Source organism: Rattus norvegicus, chromosome 15, assembly GCF_036323735.1.
Source record: "Rattus norvegicus strain BN/NHsdMcwi chromosome 15, GRCr8, whole genome shotgun sequence".
Classification (NCBI taxonomy): domain Eukaryota; kingdom Metazoa; phylum Chordata; class Mammalia; order Rodentia; family Muridae; genus Rattus; species Rattus norvegicus.
Genome location: NC_086033.1, coordinates 93596741 through 93615805, shown reverse-complemented (window position 1 = coordinate 93615805; position 19065 = coordinate 93596741). Strand labels below are relative to the sequence as shown.

The following is a 19065-nucleotide window of genomic DNA, read 5'->3' as shown; positions in this document are numbered from 1 at the left end:
CTGTATTGAAATAATTTGCCTGAAAGCAGGCCACCTTGCCCCCAAAGACAGGTTAAATCACCTACCAGTCTACTTTAATTCTCCTTCTTCTCAATCTTACTTCTTTAGCATCTATAGCCTGACTCCACTTCTGGAATCCATTAAACGTTTCATAAGCCCTGTACAAGTACCTGCTCCTTTCCATATGACCTAAATTAACTCAACTCCCCTTGACAAGCACGATTCTAAGGAAAAGCTCAGTTCTCCCTTATAAAGCTCATCTGAAGGAGTGGGTAAAGATGCTTTTAGGTAATAAAATTCTGCAATCTGGCAATCACAACTTTTATTAACTGGCATACCCTAAAGATTTTTTAGCACACAGCTTGCGAGACATTGATTTGCTTTGGTAATATTACTAAATTCTCCAAGTAAAATCCTTTACTGACTAGTAAGTTAGGAAAAAACGACGAAGTACAATACATCGTTATTGCATGTATATGTTTAAGTTAAGCATATAGCCCCAATTAAAACTGAAATTTACAAATGACATTTTCAAGGCTATATACAGTTTAAAAGGGTTTGAAAGATTTTTTCCTTCAGTAAGTTTTCTTATTGTTATATTGCTGAACAAGTAATGCACAAGTCTTATTATATTTTTCTTTTTACATTTTCAATTTTAATTCTTACTTCGTAGTCCAATACTTTGAATATTTTCTCATATCTTACAACAAACACAAAAAACTGGGGTGCATCATCGCAAGCATTTTTTTGTGAAAACTCTTATAAGAGGCTGGTAGGCTGATCAGAGGTTCAGGGTGCTTACAACAGAGGTCCAATGACATCAGTTCATTCCCTGCAAGCAATGTCAGCTGAAAATAGAGACTCAGTGCCACAGAATTATCCCTAGACCTGAGATGCTTCTTATGTACATAGTCCAAGTCCTCCACTAACATACATCACAAACACTGGAACACAGACAAACACATCCTCTCAGACATACACATGTAGACACATAGCAATAATAATCAGTGCAATCAAGTTTATGTAATAAAAGATTCTCATAGGATTGGAAACATGAACAAAATATGTCATCAACCTCAAAAATTTAAAGGAGAACAATGTATTGTTACTTAGGAGAATACCTATGAGGAAGTATTTAATTTCTTTTATTCCAAATTATGTATTTACTTATCTCTCTATTTATTAATTGTACATAAGTATTCAACTTCTTTTTTCTCCATGTATCTATGTGACATCCTATGACTGACTTCACACTCCTAATCCCCACCTCACACAGTCCTTTTCACCGTCTCCCCTCCATTTCTTCTCTGAGAGGGTGGAGGGTCCCTGGTATCCTCCTACCCTGGTACATCAAGTTTCTACAAGGCTAGGCACATACCTTCACACTGAGGCCAGACAAGTCATCCCAGCTAGAATTTATTCCACAGACAATCCCCAGCTCCAATTATGGGATCCACAGGAAGACCGAGCAGAACATCTACTACGTATGTGTGGGGGACATAGATGCAGACATTGTGTGTTCTTTGATTGGTGGTTTAGTCTCTGAGTCCCCAAGTGTCCAGATTAGTTGACTCTGTTGGTCTTCTTGTGGAGTTTCAACCTTTCCTGGGTCTTCATTCCCTCCTCTAAATTGTCCATTAGAGTCCCTGACCTCCGTCCAATATGTGATTGTGGGTCTCTGCCTCTGTTTCAGTCATTTGCTGGGTGGAGCCTCTCAGAAAGAAAAAAAAAAGTTATGCTAAGCCCCTGACTGCAAGCAAAACAGAGTATCATTAATAGTAATGGGGATTGGTGTGTGACCAAGGGATGGGTCTCATTTGGGTTAGTTATTGGTTGACCATTCTTTCGGTTTCTGCTCCATCTTTGTCCTTGTGTTCACAAATTTAGGGTCAAAAATGTTGTGAGTTATTCCTCTTGGCTAAGAGAGGTGGATTCTTCCCCCTGCTATGAGTCTCAGTTAAAGTGACCTCATAGATGGACCCTGTCCCTCCAGGTCTCCAGCATGTCCTAGGAATGCCCCATCATCCCAACACTCACCAGCTGCAGATTTCCATTCATTCTTCTGGTCCTTTAGCCCCCTTTCAGGTCTCTCCCTATACTTGACCCTGAATACTCCCGTTGCCCTCCCCATCCGATCACCCATCCAGTTTTCCACCACCATTTTCTTCCTAGGACTATTTCATACCCCCTTCTAAGTGAGACTCACACATCCACAAACCCTCAGAAGCTAAACACAAAGGACGATGTAAGCTAAGTTTTCAATTTTTAAAATTATCATTATTTTTTCTAATTCAGGAACATTATTATTTTCTCTGGGGGAATTTAATATTTATAAAATGTTCCTTGTAGGAAAAAGAAGAATGCATACAAGATTTTTGAATCTCTTGCTATTTTAAAATATCTTTTGAATGCATATTTAAAAATTTGGTCCTCATAATTGTATAAAGGTTAATTCAGTACTAGCATATTAATATATTTATGTGAACAGTTTCAAGATTCTTATCATTTCCAGTTATCACACAAACGATAATTAGTAATAATTATATTGAAATAATTATACAAATTTTAGTTTCCAGTTATAAAATAATTGAAATTAAATTGCTCTTATAATTAATTACAGTAAAGATGATAACTTTTATATAAAATGTCATGTTGCTAAAAGAAAATTTAGCTTTATAGTATAAATTATTCTCTTTATAAAGAATGCTTAATGGAAGAAGGGAATAGTGGGGCTTACTGCTTGCCCATAGGATGGCTCTTAATTTGGGTTAGTTATTGGTTGCCCATTCCCTCAGTTTCTGCTCCATTTTTGTCCCTAGTACCTATCCAAGATATAATAGGATATTATCGCAAATAATGCTCTGATTAAACAATAGATTTCCAGACGTTTGCTCCCCATCGTATGATTATATTCATGTATTGACAGTTCTGAAATGATAAATAAAACATCCAGCATAACTGAACTTGTAAAACATGAAAAAGTGTTGAATGTGTGTAATGGCACCATCTAATTCTTTTTAATTTATATGACCTCCAAAATAAACGTAAATTTCTTATTATTTTAGGTGTCCCTTGAAATATATACACACAGAACACATTTTGATACCTAAACACAGATAATTTTTACCTCGACAAGCATTAGATACTAGGTTCTATAATATAAGAAAAACTAATATCAGAACAAATTGTGAAATAATGCAGATATATTATAATCCTTAAAGGGTTTTCATCATACATTGAAGTGTTACCCTTGATAATAGTCTTCACTTCTTTTTTTTACTCTAACTGGCATGAAATACACTGAACCAAAACAATACCAAAAGTCAATGGACAAAATGTTTAGTTTGTTTCTCTGTTCAATAGTGAAATACAGCCTGGCTCCTTCTGGAAAGGCAAAATGTTAAGATTTGGAACTGCTGGCGAGTGGCAAAGTCCAATACTGCTTTAACCCTTTTTTCTTTTATATAGTTCCCAGGCTACCAGACAAGCCATAGTGCCATCTACATTGGATGGGTCTTCATTCCTTCTTTAATCTACTAAACATACACCCCCACACACACACTCATGCCAAGAACTGTTTTCCCAGGTGAACCTAAATCTATCAGGTTGGGCTTTGGTGTTTGCCATCACAGAAGGATTTAAGATTTGTTAGTGAGCTTTCTACAGCTATATGTTAAACAAACAGAGAACAACCAAAAAGCCAAAAGTTCATTCAGCTCATTTTTTCAGAAGTAATACACCCTTGGGCTCCATTAAAGCATAAGAGAGAGAGAACATTTCACAGAGATCCCTCTGTTTTCAACTGGAAGCAAAGATAGCAGGTACAAGGGCAAAATAGAGGTCACCAGGACATGAACTTTCTTCAACAAGGTCCTAAATTTCTCAGGTGAGGCCCCATTCCCCTTCAACCAGCCCCATCCTCTAATGTTCTGCCACCTCCCAAATCCTGTTCAACTTTGAGTTTTGCAATAGATCAATCCATGTATAGGAGCAGAGTCCAAGTAACAGATTCTTGTCAAAACCCCATCAGCAAGCAATCAAGTTCCTATCACATTAACCTACTTAGGACATTCCTCAACACAGTATCATCTTTAGGAATGTTTAATATTAGCTCTAGACTGATGATTCTTCATGTCTTTACTTGTTCCTCCAAACAACTTCCCATTCCAAACAATCCTATTCTTTTCCTGGAAGGAAAGTGCAGTCATCTGAATAAAAACAGCCTCCAGAAACACACATATTTGGATGCATGGTCTCCAGTTAGTTTCCCAGTTTCAGGAAGAGTTTTTCTATATTTATAGGATGCAAGTAAGTACAATGATACACTGAATCTGGATTAGATAGGGTCTTGCTTTGCTTTATGGAGATATAACCTGAAAAAGAAAACCCCAAGACCTTGGGTAGATAGGGATGGAACCACCTACCCATGTCAAAATCTTTTTTTTTCGTGCTCCAAGTTTTAACACCCTCTGATTGTTCCATATCCAATACCTAAACCTTCACGCACCAGAACGTTAAAGTCCCTGGGGCCTCTAGTCTCTTGAGGATTAGGTGAATTTTCTCTGACTGAACCCCGACCCAGCTGTACTCTGCTGTATACATGTTGGGGTCTCATATCAGCTGGTGTATGTTGCCTGGTTAGTGGCCCAGTGTCTGAGAGAACTCAGGGGTTCAGGTTATTTGAAGTCCCTCTACAGGGTTGCCCTCCTCCTCAGCTTCTTCTAGATTTTCTCTAATTCAACCAGAGGAATCAGAAGCTTCTGTTCATTGGTTGGGTGTACATATCTGCATCTGACTCTTTCAGCTACTTGTTGGGTCTTTGGGAGGGCAGTCATGACAAGCCCCTGTATGTGAGCACTCCATAGCCTAAGTAATAGTGTCAGGCCTTGGAAATTTCCATTGAGCTAGATCCCACTTTGTGCCTGTCACTGGAAGTTCTTTTCCTCAGGCTCCTTTCCATTTCCATCCCTGCAGTTCTTTCAGACAGGAAAAATTATGGGTCAGAGTTTTGAGTGTGGGATGGCAACCCTATCCCTCATTGATGCCCTGTCTTTCTGCTGGAGGTAGGGTCTACAGGTTTCTTCTCCCGACTGTAGGGCATTTCATCTAAGGTCCTTTCCTTTGAGTCCTGAGAGTCTCTCTTCTCCCAGGTCTTTGGTACATTCTGGAGGGTCCCCTCAACCTACCTCCTGAGATTGCCTGTTTCCATTCTTTCTGTTGGCTCTCAGAGTGTCAGTCCTTTTCCCCTACCCAATACCAGATCATGTTTCCCTCTTTGTCCCCCTCCTACTCCATCCCCTTTCCCTCCCAGGTCCCTCTCTTCTCCCTTGAGGTGTCCTCACTTGGGCCCTTCAGCTTGCTGAACTTTTTGAGTTCTGTGGACTGTATCTTGGGTACTCTGTACTTTTTTCTTTGGGTAATATCTATTAGTGAGTGCATGCCATGCATGGCCTTTTGGGTCTGAGTTACGTCACTAAGTATGATATTTTCTACTTCCATCCATTTGCCTGCAAAACTCAGGATGTCCTAGTTCTTAATAGATGAGTAGTATTCCATTGTGTGAAGCTACCCCAAGATTCCACCTTATACCAATCAGAATGGCTAAGATCAAAATCTCAAGTGACAACACATGTTGGTGAGAATGTGGAGAATGAGGAACACTCCTTTAGTGGTAGGATTGCAAACTGGTTAAACCACTCTAAAAATCAATCTGGAGGTTCCTCAGAAAAGTGGAAATAGATCTACCTGAAGATCCAGCAATACTAATCTTGGAAATATACCCCCAAATTGCCCTACCATGCCAGAGGGGCACATGTTTGACTATGTTTATAGAGGCCTTGTTTGTGATAGCCAGAAGCTGTAAACAATCTTACAATGAGATGAACGGATACAGAAAATGTGGTCCATGTCAAATATTTAACCCAGAATTGTTCCTCCTAAAGGAAAGACAAGGACAAAAAGTGGAGCAGAGATTAAAGTAATGGCCATCCAGAGACTGCCTCACCTTGGGATCAGTCCTGTCTGCAGACAGCAAACCCCAACGCTATAGAAGTGCTTGCAGAACAAAGCCTAATACAGTTGTCTGCTGAGAGTCTCTGCCTGCATCTGCCTAAGACAGATACAGACACTCACAATCAACCATTGGACAGAGCCTTGGGACCACAGTGGATGAGTTAGGGGAAAGACCAAAAGAATTGAAGGGGATTGCAAACCCCATAGGAAGAACACCAATATCAACTAGGCAACTGGACCTCTCAAGGCTCCTAGGGGCTAAACCAAAAACCAAATGGTATATATGAGTGGGTCCATGGTTCATGCTACATAAATAGCAGAGGATGACCTTGTCTGGCATCAATGGGAGGGAAGGTGCTTGCTTGGTCACTTACTGGCTTATTTTCCCATTAAAGGAGGTGCTAGAGAAATGACATGGATGTGGGAGGGTGAGGGAGAACGCAATTAAAGGCAAAGAGGAAGGGGTGGCAAAGAGGGTTTTTTGAGGTGATACTAGGAAAGAGGACAACATTCAAAATGTAAATAAAATAATTAATAAAAATAATTTCATAATTCAGTTTTAGGTATGTTGGTTATTATTATAAGAGAATGAGCCTTTTTCTTTAGACAAAAATGGGGAATTGTTGTAATGTTAAAATTTGTACCTTATTAGAGAATTGTCAGATTTAAAAGATTTTGGTGGGTGAACTTTGTTCCTTGTTTTATAATTATAGATTAAATAAATTAGTTATGGCCAATTACTGGAGGGGTTAGAGGTAGGTAGGTTCTGAATTACCTGGTTCAGGGTGGAGAAGAGAGGGGAGAAGGAAGAGAATGAAAGGAGAGGAGGAAGCAACCACCATGAGGGGAAATGGATCATGAATACATGGCCAGGAGAAGCAGCTAGTATCTGGGGTATGAGACTGGGGAGGTAGCCAGGCCAGTAGTTAGAAGAGTAGACTAAGGCTCCCCTCCCCAGGGATTGTAAAAGCCAACTAAAATAGCCATAGTCTGAGTCTCATTTATTCATAAGATGTTCTGGGGCAAGATTAGATTGATTATGCTACACTCCAGTTACTTCACATATTTAAATTCAATATTAATAGCATAATTTTGATTGCAAATGAAGAGTCCAGCCACAATTCTTCCAAAAAAACCTTTTCTGCATTGAGTATAATTTACAGATAATTTTCTTATGTCAAATTCCTATCCTTGACAATATACAGAGAAGAAAATAATCACTAACATTTCATATTTCTTTGGTATTTCACTTAATGTGAATAAGACAATGAAACAGATTTAAATCCAAGACGTATATGTAACTGTAGTGGGGTATATAGTATTCAGTATGGGCCCTGTATAACAGGACTTAAAATTGAGCATGATAACCATATAAACAAATACATCTAGGGGGAACATAGTTTTATGTAGTGATATCTGAAAATGAATCAAATCCAAGAATATATTAGTAGAAGAAATGCAATCTCCAAGACCATCTGTAAGCTATATATTCTAGTCTTCCCCATAAACTCAGTGTGCCAGATGAGGAATAAACAAGGTTTAAGTTTGTGAGTAAAAGAAGCCAGAACAGCAAAGAGATAATGGGTCAGGTAGACAGCTTTGAAAAATAAATGACATAATAATTTAGTGCAATTCTTGGCTCAACAAAATTAACACATGTTTTATAAACACATGAAAGGCATGATTTTAAATATAAGTAACAGGAATTACGTCTTTTGTATACTAGCTATAAGAAACTTGACATTTTATTCCATTGAGGGTGGCTTTGCTATCTAGAACACAGTATGAGGTAGCGCTATAGCAGTTTCTTTTTTTTTTTTCTGCTATAGCAGTTTCTAATGCTAAAAATCATCATTTAAATTGAGAGATCAGATATAGTCTATGTATTTAGCATTTTGCCTTTATTTATTTGATGATTATAGTTTATCAGCATTACCATTAACATCTTTCTCTCCCATATCAAACTAACTCTTATTATATCTTGTGACATTGCTACAACTAAATAGATTCCAAATATTACAATGCTATATCATCAGGTGTTAACAATATTTATGCCTACTAATTCATATTTTGGTACAGAATTTGTCAAAAGTTACAGCCACTCAATAAAAAAAATTGTCTGAAAACTACAAAAAGAGGTAATGTTCAATAAAAACAATACCAAGATTAAATTTTGCAAAGTACTATAAGATATTGCATCAAAATACTTGGATATTCAAATAGCAATTGATAAGTAAAATTGAAACATTTACTATTTTTATTATCCTTTTTTAAAAGAAAAAAAGTCAGGGTGAAATGCCAAGTATTAGTTCTTTATTTGTTCCTTGAAAATAGTAATTGGATAATGGCCAAATTAATGCCAGTAAACTTTGGATCATTGTGCCCCAAAGCACATGAACATAGCAGACAAAGAGAACTGATTTTGAATAAATAACAGCCGTGCTTATTGGCTGAAAGTACAGGCATAAGGAATTTTATTTCTGGATAGCTATCAATCTTCCTGTGGCTCATAAGCAGAGAGAAAAGTGAATTCACATATAGTATGCTACAGGGAGATAAAATAATTGGCTCCATTTTTTGGTATGAGAGAAGTAAAGAAGTCTTCTATTGCAGCTGGATTTGGAAGGTTTCCTTGATATTCCATTACCTTTACAGAGATTAATGCTTTATCTAATCACTCTGATATTTCAAAATTAATCCTGAATGACTACCTGCCAAGGAAGTTCTTTACCACTTTTCCAATTGTTTGACATCACTCATGGGTAAAGACTTCTGCCAGTGGGACCCTGAGATGAAATGGCTGGACTGATTATTTTCACTTACTCCTTTCAGGTAATGTTTTCTGAATGTGTCCAATATTTTTACCTGATAAAATCGTAATGAAAACCACTGATTCATGCAAGAATTAAAAAGCGAGGTATCAAAGATTTGGTGAACCGAATTCATTTGCATATCTAAGGAGAAATTTCTCTGAATCAAATGTAAATGTGGCCAAAACACAACTGACATAATCATAAAAGCATCCTTATATCCAGGTTTTATGTGCATAGACATCTCATTTTGACAGAGTGACTCACGAGAAACATCAGATAAGAGTTGATCATTTGATCTTGGAATGAGCAGAGAAATTTTCAGATTTTATTATACCTGAGACAACATTGACTCCCATGTATGTTAGACAAAACAAAACCAATATCAATATATATTTAAATTACTTGATGCTGAATATCCTATTTATTCATTTTTTACCTAAAAACCCACCTAAGTGAACAATGGAGCAATCAGCTGAGTTTAAGCTCATCCCCTAGTGTCTTTTTATTCACTAATGTATGTTATTTCAGGAAAACAAGACAAAACTAGAGTCATAACATTGCTTTGTCAGAATTTAGGGAGTATCAGGAAGAATTCTACCTTCTGAAAACCTGAACTACCATATGTATTCTTTTTCCCCACAGTGATGTCTATATTTTTAAAGATTTTATTTATTTATCTATTTTATGTATAGGAGCACACTGCAGCTGTCTTCAGACACATGGTAAGAAGGCATCATCTGATCCCGTTACAGATGATTGTGAACCACCATATGGTTGCTGAGAATTGAACTGAAGACCTGTGGAAGAGAGGTCAGTGCTCTTAACTGTGGAGGCATCTCTGCAGCTGTGATAATTACTTTCACTACTGAAATTCAGAATGATAACATTCTAGTTGTTATGTTTACAACCTTATTATTTAGACTAATCAAGATTTTAGAAAACCAGAAAAGGAATTAACTTGTACATTCATAGGCTAAAGAAAATCTAAAATATTCCTTGTAACAGACAGCCACACTACAGCAACACATTTCTATGTGCTCGAGATTTAAGAGCAAAGTCTCCTTAATTAAGGACTTAGCTCTAAAATCAGACTGTGCAAGCTGTGGCTGTAGATTCAGCTGATAAAGTAGCTGCCTATTATGATTGAAGTTCTGGGTTTAATTCTAGTACCAAATAAATAAAATATGGATGAGGGTATCTAAAATAATATCGCACAAGTTAACGGGAATAGAATCAGAATTTTAATGATTTTCTTGTTTACAAAACGAGTTCAAGGCCTGCCTGCAATACTTGAGGTCTTCTCAAAAGCAAACCAAACAAATCAACAGATACCAGAAAATATGCCTATAAAGTCTCGTCAACATGACTGTTCACATATGACTACAACAAAGTTGACACCAATGAACTTGTAAAAGAGATTGAGGCAAAGCTCATGAGGCCACAACTCTACCCAGAAGTATAAACAACTGAAGAGGGTAGGGAGCAAGAGAACTGGTCCTCCCCAGGAAAGAACACACAAATTGTTTGCACAGTACTGAAAATGAAAACATAGAGGAAGGTAACACTATACTCTCAACATGTTATATTGAGAAATACATATTCATACAGAAATACATATATAAATAATTATTGAAGAAAGAGACCATGAATTAGAAGGAGAACAGGGAAGGTTTGGAGGCAGGAAAGAGAACAGAAAAATTAATTAAATTACAAACTCAATTCTTTTTCAGTAAATGCAAAAGGAAAACCCAACTACAATCGAACAAAAATTGAATATATTGTATGTTATCCCTGGTGTTTTCTATCTTTATTCCTAGTACTTGTTAGACTGAGACAAGAAGGCTTTCATAAATTCCACACCAATCTGGACTACAGTGAAATGTAGGCTCGAAATATAGTATTGGATTGATGTTGTAGTGATGGGTCTTACATATTTGAATTTCTGCCTGAAAAGTCTGGTGTCTGTTTAGAATAAATTCTAACAAACACACAATGCTTAAAATATTACTTTATAGCAGTAGATGACTTCCGATGTGCCAAAGTTGAAAGCTGTAATGAAAATTAATAGCTGAAAAACTTAGAAATGTCATTAAGGGTTATATTTATTATTTAAGTGCTGTTTAAGTAAGGCTTAATAAACGTGATCCAAATATTGGTAAAGAGACATTTCAAGCCAGTATCTCATGAAAGATGTGTGTGATATAAATTATGCCTTGTATCCATTAACATTTTAAAGTAAATGTAAGGTATTTCCTCAGTTTAAAAATGTAAGATTCTTCATATTTTCATTGAGTTAACTATGCTCTTAAAAATCTTCTGGCATTTGCCTTTTAAAAATACTCAGTGTTCTCAGAGCCTAGACCACCAACCAAGAATATATGTGGAGGGATTCCTGGCTCCAGATAAATAAATAGCAGAGGATGCCCTTGCCTGACAGCAATGGGAGGGGACACACTTGGTCCTAGGATGGTTTGATGCCCCAGAGTACGGGGATTCTGGATTAGTGGGGCAGGAGAGGTTGGGTGGGTTGAGGAGCGCTCTCAGAGTTCCAAAAGAAGGGAAGAGCTTGGGGAAAAAAAGAAGGGAAGAATGTAGCATGGGGGTTTGTGGAGGGGTAACAGGGAAGTGGTAGATCATTTGAGATGTAAATGAATAGAATGATTAATAAAAATGGAAATGAAAATATATATTTACTTATGTTTTTCCTCCATTATGTTTTTATACACTAAAGTAAGAAAAAAATTGGTGATTTAAAAACCTATGATTAAGTCTGCATATTTTATGGTTGTCATGCTATTTAGCTGCCAAATCTAGCTTGAAGACCCTTTGTATAACTGTTCTTCATTAATAAGCCTGAAATATTTAGAATAATGCATCTGGCCTCTTCGAAGGCTAACATTTAGCTCAATCTGAGTAATGTTAGTCCATTAATAAAGCCATTTTTGGTGATCCACAAAATCCCCAGTTATCATAAATTGTTTCAGATTTAAGTTTATTTACACATTTTATTAAAGCAAGAAAAAAGGCACCAAGGAGTATTTCCCTAGGTATAGCATAAATTATCTTTTAATGTAAGAAAAGATTTTAAGTTCAGCTTCTCTACAACTCATTCTGAGAATCCTCCTATTTATTGATTCATCTTGGTTATGTACAGATTAAACAGGGACACAGTTGGAGATGTGTATGCAGGCCAAATGCTGGATTTTCCTATCACCTATATTCCAGTGTAAGTTGATAAACTGAAGTAGAACAAAACTGAACCAAACACTTGCCCAGGGCAAGCTAAACATGTTCACATTATGATCATAAAAACCCTTTATATCCTTAGGAGATTTTATGTTTCCTTTTGAAACTAATAAATAAGGTTAACTTTGAAGATATACTCAGCACATTTTATAATATTATGTTTTAAGAAAAATAAACGCTATCAGGTTCTTTGAGGTAAAGTTCGTGAAGTACAAATCTAAAATAATGAAGTGATGGATAAATTGTAATATTTTAATATTTCTAGATGCTATGCCTTCTTTACATTTGACTGGATATTAAAAATTATCCACATCTTAAATTGGGATATTTTAATCTCTGTATGAAAATCTTTTCAGAATTCATTGGTTGACCACTCCCATAATTTCTGTGCCACCATTACTCCAGCGTATATTACAGGGAAGACAAATTGTAGGTCGAAGGTATTGTAGTTGAGTTGTCGTTGCTATACCATTCACGTCAGGTCATAGAAGATGGCTCACTCTGAACCCTCAGAGCACACGCAAAATCTATTCCGATTTTCCTTCCCAGAGAGATCCATGCAATTCCCTTAAGCACTCCTTGTTACTTAGCTTCTTTGCGACTGTTCACTGTAGCATGATTAACCTGTATTTTACAGCTAATATATTCTTATAAGGAAGGACAAATCATGTTTGTCTTTCTGGGTCTGGGTTACCTCATTCAGGGAGATCTTTTCTAGTTCTATTTGCCAGTAAATTTCACAATGTCATTGCTTTCAAAAGGTGAACAATAATTCATTGTATAAATGTACAACATTTTCTTTATCCACTCTTTGCGTAAATGGCATCTAAATTGTCTCCAGTTTCTGAAATATGAATAAAGCTTCTATGAAGAGAGTTGAGCAAGTGTCCTTGTGGTGGGGTGGAGCGTTCTTTGTGCATGTCCCTGGGTCTTGAAGTAGATCGATTCCCAATTCTCTGAGGAACTGTCATATTAATTAGCAAAGTAGCTGTACTTGTTTGTACTCCCATCAGCAATGGAGGGATGTTCCCCTAGCTTCACTTCTGTACCAGAAAGAGCTGTCACATGTGTTTTTGATATTATCCATTTTGACAGGTATAAGATAGAATCTCAAATTAGTTTTGATTTGCATTTCCCTAATAGTTCGGGATCTTGAACATGGCTTTAAGTGTTTCTCAGCCATTTGCGACTTCTCTGTTGACAATTGTTTAATCTGCTTTCTCTTTCTTCATTTAGATAATTTGGTTTGAAAAATAGATCTTTTTGGATACATCCTGATTATGGCTTCCACTCCTCCAACTCCTCCCCACCTACTCATTCATTCAAATTTCAACATTTTCTTACTCTTTCTAATCAGAGAATAAATAGACATCTAAAAAAAACCAACAAAATAAAATAAGATAAGATAAAAATAGCAAATCAGAATAGAATGAAACAATAACAGGAAAAGGAGTCAAAGAAAAAGCAAAGTAATTATATATATATATATATATATATATACATAAAAACACAAGCAGACATCGTATAAAACACAACTATAGAAACTAAAATGTATGTGAAATACTATTATGGGAAAAAATCAATACTCAGACAATGCATTATGGGACAAGGTACCTCTAAAAACTCCATTTGTTTCCTTTTGTGTTGGCTTCTAATGCTGGGCAAGGAAGGGTCATCCCTTTTCATTTGAATCTTCCTATAGCAGAGTTTCAAAAGAGATGCTTCGTGACTAAAGTGAAATGGATTGTCTAAGAGCCACCCATAGTTTCTAGGTGCTTCTATTAGGCTGCATGTGAAGAAATGACAAAAAAATGATAAAGTATTTTATATTATGGCATCTACACATTATGGAAGTTGTTAAATCTCACAAAAGATGAATAATACAGTCATCTATAAAATATTTTAAGAAGCTTTAATTTGTTTTCTAATAACTTATTAAACATTTTAATAATATTTGCTTTTTTATTTAAGAGCAAAACTGTCTAAATGTAAGCATATCCCTTTATAGTACATTTTGCCTAATTTTTTTTCCTGGTTTATCTGCACATGGAAATATCTCCATGCACGGTTTATTTTTTTTTTTATTAACTTGAGTATTTCTTATATACATTTCGAGTGTTATTCCCTTTCCCGGTTTCCGGGCAAACATCCCCCTCCCCCCTCCCCTTCCTTATGCCCTCCCGCCCATAGTCTAGTTCACTGGGGGTTCAGTCTTAGCAGGACCCAGGGCTTCCCCTTCCACTGGTGCTCTTACTAGGATATTCATTGCTACCTATGGGGTCAGAGTCCAGGGTCAGTCCATGTATAGTCTTTAGGTAGTGGCTTAGTCCCTGGAAGCTCTGGTTGCTTGACATTGTTGAACATATGGGGTCTCGAGCCCCTTCAAGCTCTTCCAGTTCTTTCTCTGATTCCTTCAACGGGGGACCTACTCTCAGTTCAGTGGTTTGCTGCTGGCATTCGCCTCTGTATTTGCTGTATTCTGGCTGTGTCTCTCAGGAGCGATCTACATCCGGCTCCTGTCGGTCTGCACTTCTTTGCTTCATCCATCTTGTCTAATTGGGTGGCTGTATATGTATGGGCCACATGTGGGGCAGGCTCTGAATGGGTGTTCCTTCAGTCTCTGTTTTAATCTTTGCCTCTCTCTTCCCTGCCAAGGGTATTCTTGTTCCCCTTTTAAAGAAGGAGTGAAGCATTCACATTTTGATCATCCGTCTTGAGTTTCGTTTGTTCTAGGGATCTAGGGTAATTCAAGCATTTGGGCTAATAGCCACTTATCAATGAGTGCATACCATGTATGTCTTTCTGTGATTGGGTTACCTCACTCAGGATGATATTTTCCAGTTCCAACCATTTGCCTACGAATTTCATAAACTCGTTGTTTTTGATAGCTGACTAATATTCCATTGTGTAGATGTACCACATTTTCTGTATCCATTCCTCTGTTGAAGGGCATCTGGGTTCTTTCCAGTTTCTGGCTATTATAAATAAGGCTGCAATGAACATAGTGGAGCACGTGTCTCTTTTATATGTTGAGGCATCTTTTGGGTATATGCCCAAGAGAGGTATAGCTGGATCCTCAGGCAGTTCAATGTCCAATTTTCTGAGGAACCTCCAGACTGATTTCCAGAATGGTTGTACCAGTCTGCAATCCCACCAACAATGGAGGACTGTTCCTCATTCTCCACATCCTCGCCAGCATCTGCTGTCACCTGAGTTTTTGATCTTAGCCATTCTCACTGGTGTGAGGTGAAATCTCAGGGTTGTTTTGATTTGCATTTCCCTTATGACTAAAGATGTTGAACATTTCTTTAGGTGTTTCTCAGCCATTCGGCATTCCTCAGCTGTGAATTCTTTGTTTAGCTCTGAACCCCATTTTTTAATAGGGTTATTTGTTTCCCTGCGGTCTAACTTCTTGAGTTCTTTGTATATTTTGGATATAAGGCCTCTATCTGTTGTAGGATTGGTAAAGATCTTTTCCCAATCTGTTGGTTGCCGTTTTGTCCTAACCACAGTGATACTTGTGGAAACACTGTGAATATGCATTTATTTTCTTTCTTTTGTTGACAAAGAAATTGTACTATAAAAGTATATGTTTTGTTAAAGGACTTCTAGAAGTTTCCACGACACAAATGTTCTCTGATTCTATTATGGAAACTTACAGATGAGTGGCTATGTAGGACACATATAGTTTTTAGATGACAGTGACTCTTCTCTCTAACCCTTCATAACCTTCAGTCTGTAGGCATTGATATTTAATGAAATGATACTCAGATAGTTTATGTCTTGAATAGTGAGCCAACTGTGAAGATGATCACTGAAGAGGTGAAAAGCTTAGGAGAGCCTTGGGTGATGAATGTGTCTTCAAGGTTTGGGTTAGCCTATTGTGCCTTTTCTAAGCCCACTTATATGAGGTGTTACGTCCTTATTTTAAGACACTAAAATTTGTGTTTTGTGTCATTTGATATTGCTGGCATAGATTTTATTTTGGAGGGATTTTTGCTTCTGGTTTTGAGTAGGGAGAGAGTCTTGCTTATTGAGCCCAGACTACATATGAGCCCACAGAATCCCCAACTAAGCCTTCCAAATGCAGTTGTTGTGCTCAACTTATAGACTTACTAAATAATAAGAAAAGTATTAATAAATTCTAGTATATATTATACTCTAATATTGAATTAAAATGATGAAATCATCTATATCTGAATTACCTTAAAATCAAATATGCTATATTAAAAATGAAAGCTACAAGAGACAATCACATGTAGAGAAAAATCATGATTTTTTAATAGATATCTAAAATTTATGTTGACTTTTGGCAATTTTATAGTTGATGGTATACAGACCTAAACCATATTGTACATGTGACTAATGACTTAATACAAATTAATGCAGTTTTAGAAGATTAATATAGCATAATATTTACTTGTCTTAAATGTTATAAATTATAAAGATGGATGTGGGATTAAGCATTTATTTTGTATATGTATAAATGCCAATTACTAATTTATTTGGCAATGCTTGAACAGTATTCAAATAATTCCTTTCCTCAGATGATATCCCAGGCCACACAAATCAAGACAGAAGTTTCTTTTTATGACTCTTTGAAGAACTGAAGCTAAATTAGGAAGACTGCCAGAAAGGCTAAAAATAGCTGAATGCTCTATTTCTATCAGCATGAATACCATTTGCATATTTTCAATATCCTGAGAACAGATAGATGAAATCACTAATTCCAATTTATTTAACCGTTGAATTAATCTTTAAGGATAAATAACATGGCTTGAAGTTCAGTTCCTTTTTTTTGTTTTTGGCATTTGGTAAGAGACCATGAACAAAATAATATTAAATGTGTCAGTTAATTTACATTAATTTAAACTATGTAGAATGTGGAATTCAGGCATTTGTGTCTCTGTGACAAATCTTGTTTGTGTACATGTAAATATTGTGCTAACTAGGTAATAAATATTGTTGTAAGTTTATACAGCCTATCCTCTGTATGTCAATGATGTGAACATTTATGCATAGAAACATTTCTTTTGCTAACCATCTGTACTTGACAGTTCATAGATGAGTACTTTGATAATTCTTTGTTACACAATATCTATAAACAATCTAAAGCTTGAACTCCAGGGTTTTATGAGGTTTTATTTGTGTATGTGTGGGGGGGTTGTGGGGGTTATTTGTTTATTTGTTTTACTAAACAATTTATGGTTCCCTAGGTTTCATGCATCACATCTCTTTCCTTCTATACTGCAGGATTCAAGGTTTTTTAAAAGGGAACTGAAAGTGCTGGGCTTCAAATTTACACTGTAATCATGTTTCTCCTAATTAAACTCTCAGATCTTTATTAGGACAACTGGAAAGAGAATTTTAATCACTTAATTCTGGAGCAGAAGCAGTGGAATTATTTTCCTCCTCATAATGTGTGGAGCTACAACCTGAATTGAATCTGATAGAAGAGTCTTAATTCCTTTGGGCACTTGAGCTGGGGATCTTTCCTGGAAAACTGTCTTCCATGTAACAAGATAGTTTTTCAAACAGGGGAGATGTAAATGCAAATCATCATTCCTAAAGGATTACTCAGAGCTCAAAGCATAGATGTGCTAGACATTTAACGGGATTTCTTCTTCAAACTAATCATCCTAACTCAATGTGGGTGGGCTAGAAAACAAATCTAAGACCTGAAGTTGTTTGGCTATGAGATTTGATTGTCAGGGATGTTGTCTTCATGCAGCCAGAACATCCAGATGGGAATGGAAAGAAACAACATCTATCATCTAAACATTTCGCTTTCCCAATTCCAAGCAGTCAGATGCTGGGAACTGGTGTCATAGCACTGAGTTATTTACATTTCTTCTGTATGAGTTTCACAGATACAATTTCTACTGTACCTTTCTGACAAAATTCCCAGACATATGAAGTAGTTGGCGCATTTTTAAATACTACAAAGCTATATTGTGGGGCGTGTGTGTGTATGTTTGTGTGTGTGTGTTTATGAGAAAGATAGAGTACATATGTGCATTTATAACTTATTCACATGAATAAGGGACTAATTGAGAATATAATGATGAACATAGAAGTTAAAAGAATGAAAGGTCATCTCAGAGGCACACAAGTATCTAAACTCTTGCTCTATTATGACATGGGATAATTTAAAATGAGGATTTACATGAGCAGAAGAATTTTGATATGGCTGAGCAGACAATGAGAAGTCATTCTGAAATCTCATTAAGATCTGAATTAATTTCGTTAATCAAAAATAGTCATGACTAATATTAAAAGAAAGGGAATAAAAAAACATTTATCCAATGGAATCTGCTAATGTCTAAAACTTTAGAATGAATCATAATATATACAAGTATGTACACATGTATACACATTTAAATACATGGGTATTAACATTTAAAGATGTAAATATAAAACTATTATATGTGAGAACTTTAAACATGCATATGAGAGAATTTACTATCTTTATTTCTGAGTCTGGGTTATATCAATAATATTTTTCTAATTTAATCCATTTTCTGAGATTTTCATAATTTAATATCTCAGTGCTGAATAGGCTAGAGATGCATATTACATATTGCATGGGGATTTCTGGGTTTATTGGAGACGCAGTTGTGTATCATGTGCTGTTTTTCTAGAAATTGTCTTATGAGACGATGTTTTGCTGAAGCAGACATGTGAGAGAATGTTTTGCTATGACGAGGCACATGGTGTTTCTCTAGTAGCTGCCTGTTGAGAGGGCATGGGGAGTTTTGATGGAATGGATGTTTGAGAGGGCGTGTGGCGCTTAGGAATTTTATAAATATAACTCAACAAACAATGAATGACATTCTAGCTTTGGCTTACCATGCAAGGATCTGCTGGTCTTCCTTAGGCTTTACTAACTCTGGGCTTCACTGATGACATTTCTGCATTGGTTTCTCTTGCTTTCTTTGCTGATCTCCTCTTTTTGTGACTTCACAAAGAGAAACGCATCAGAGAACTTCTGGTG

General features: G+C 36.4%; 1 long non-coding RNA gene across 1 annotated transcript; it reads right to left on the bottom strand.

Annotated features, from left to right (window-relative positions):
• Nucleotides 1–1400: 1400 nt before the first annotated feature.
• On the bottom strand, nucleotides 1401–19018 carry LOC134482009 (uncharacterized). Its single transcript, XR_010058006.1, has 2 exons — nucleotides 18921–19018; nucleotides 1401–1711 (listed from the first exon to the last, which is right to left on the bottom strand). It is a non-coding gene; the product is annotated as an uncharacterized LOC134482009 (long non-coding RNA).
• Nucleotides 19019–19065: the final 47 nt, after the last annotated feature.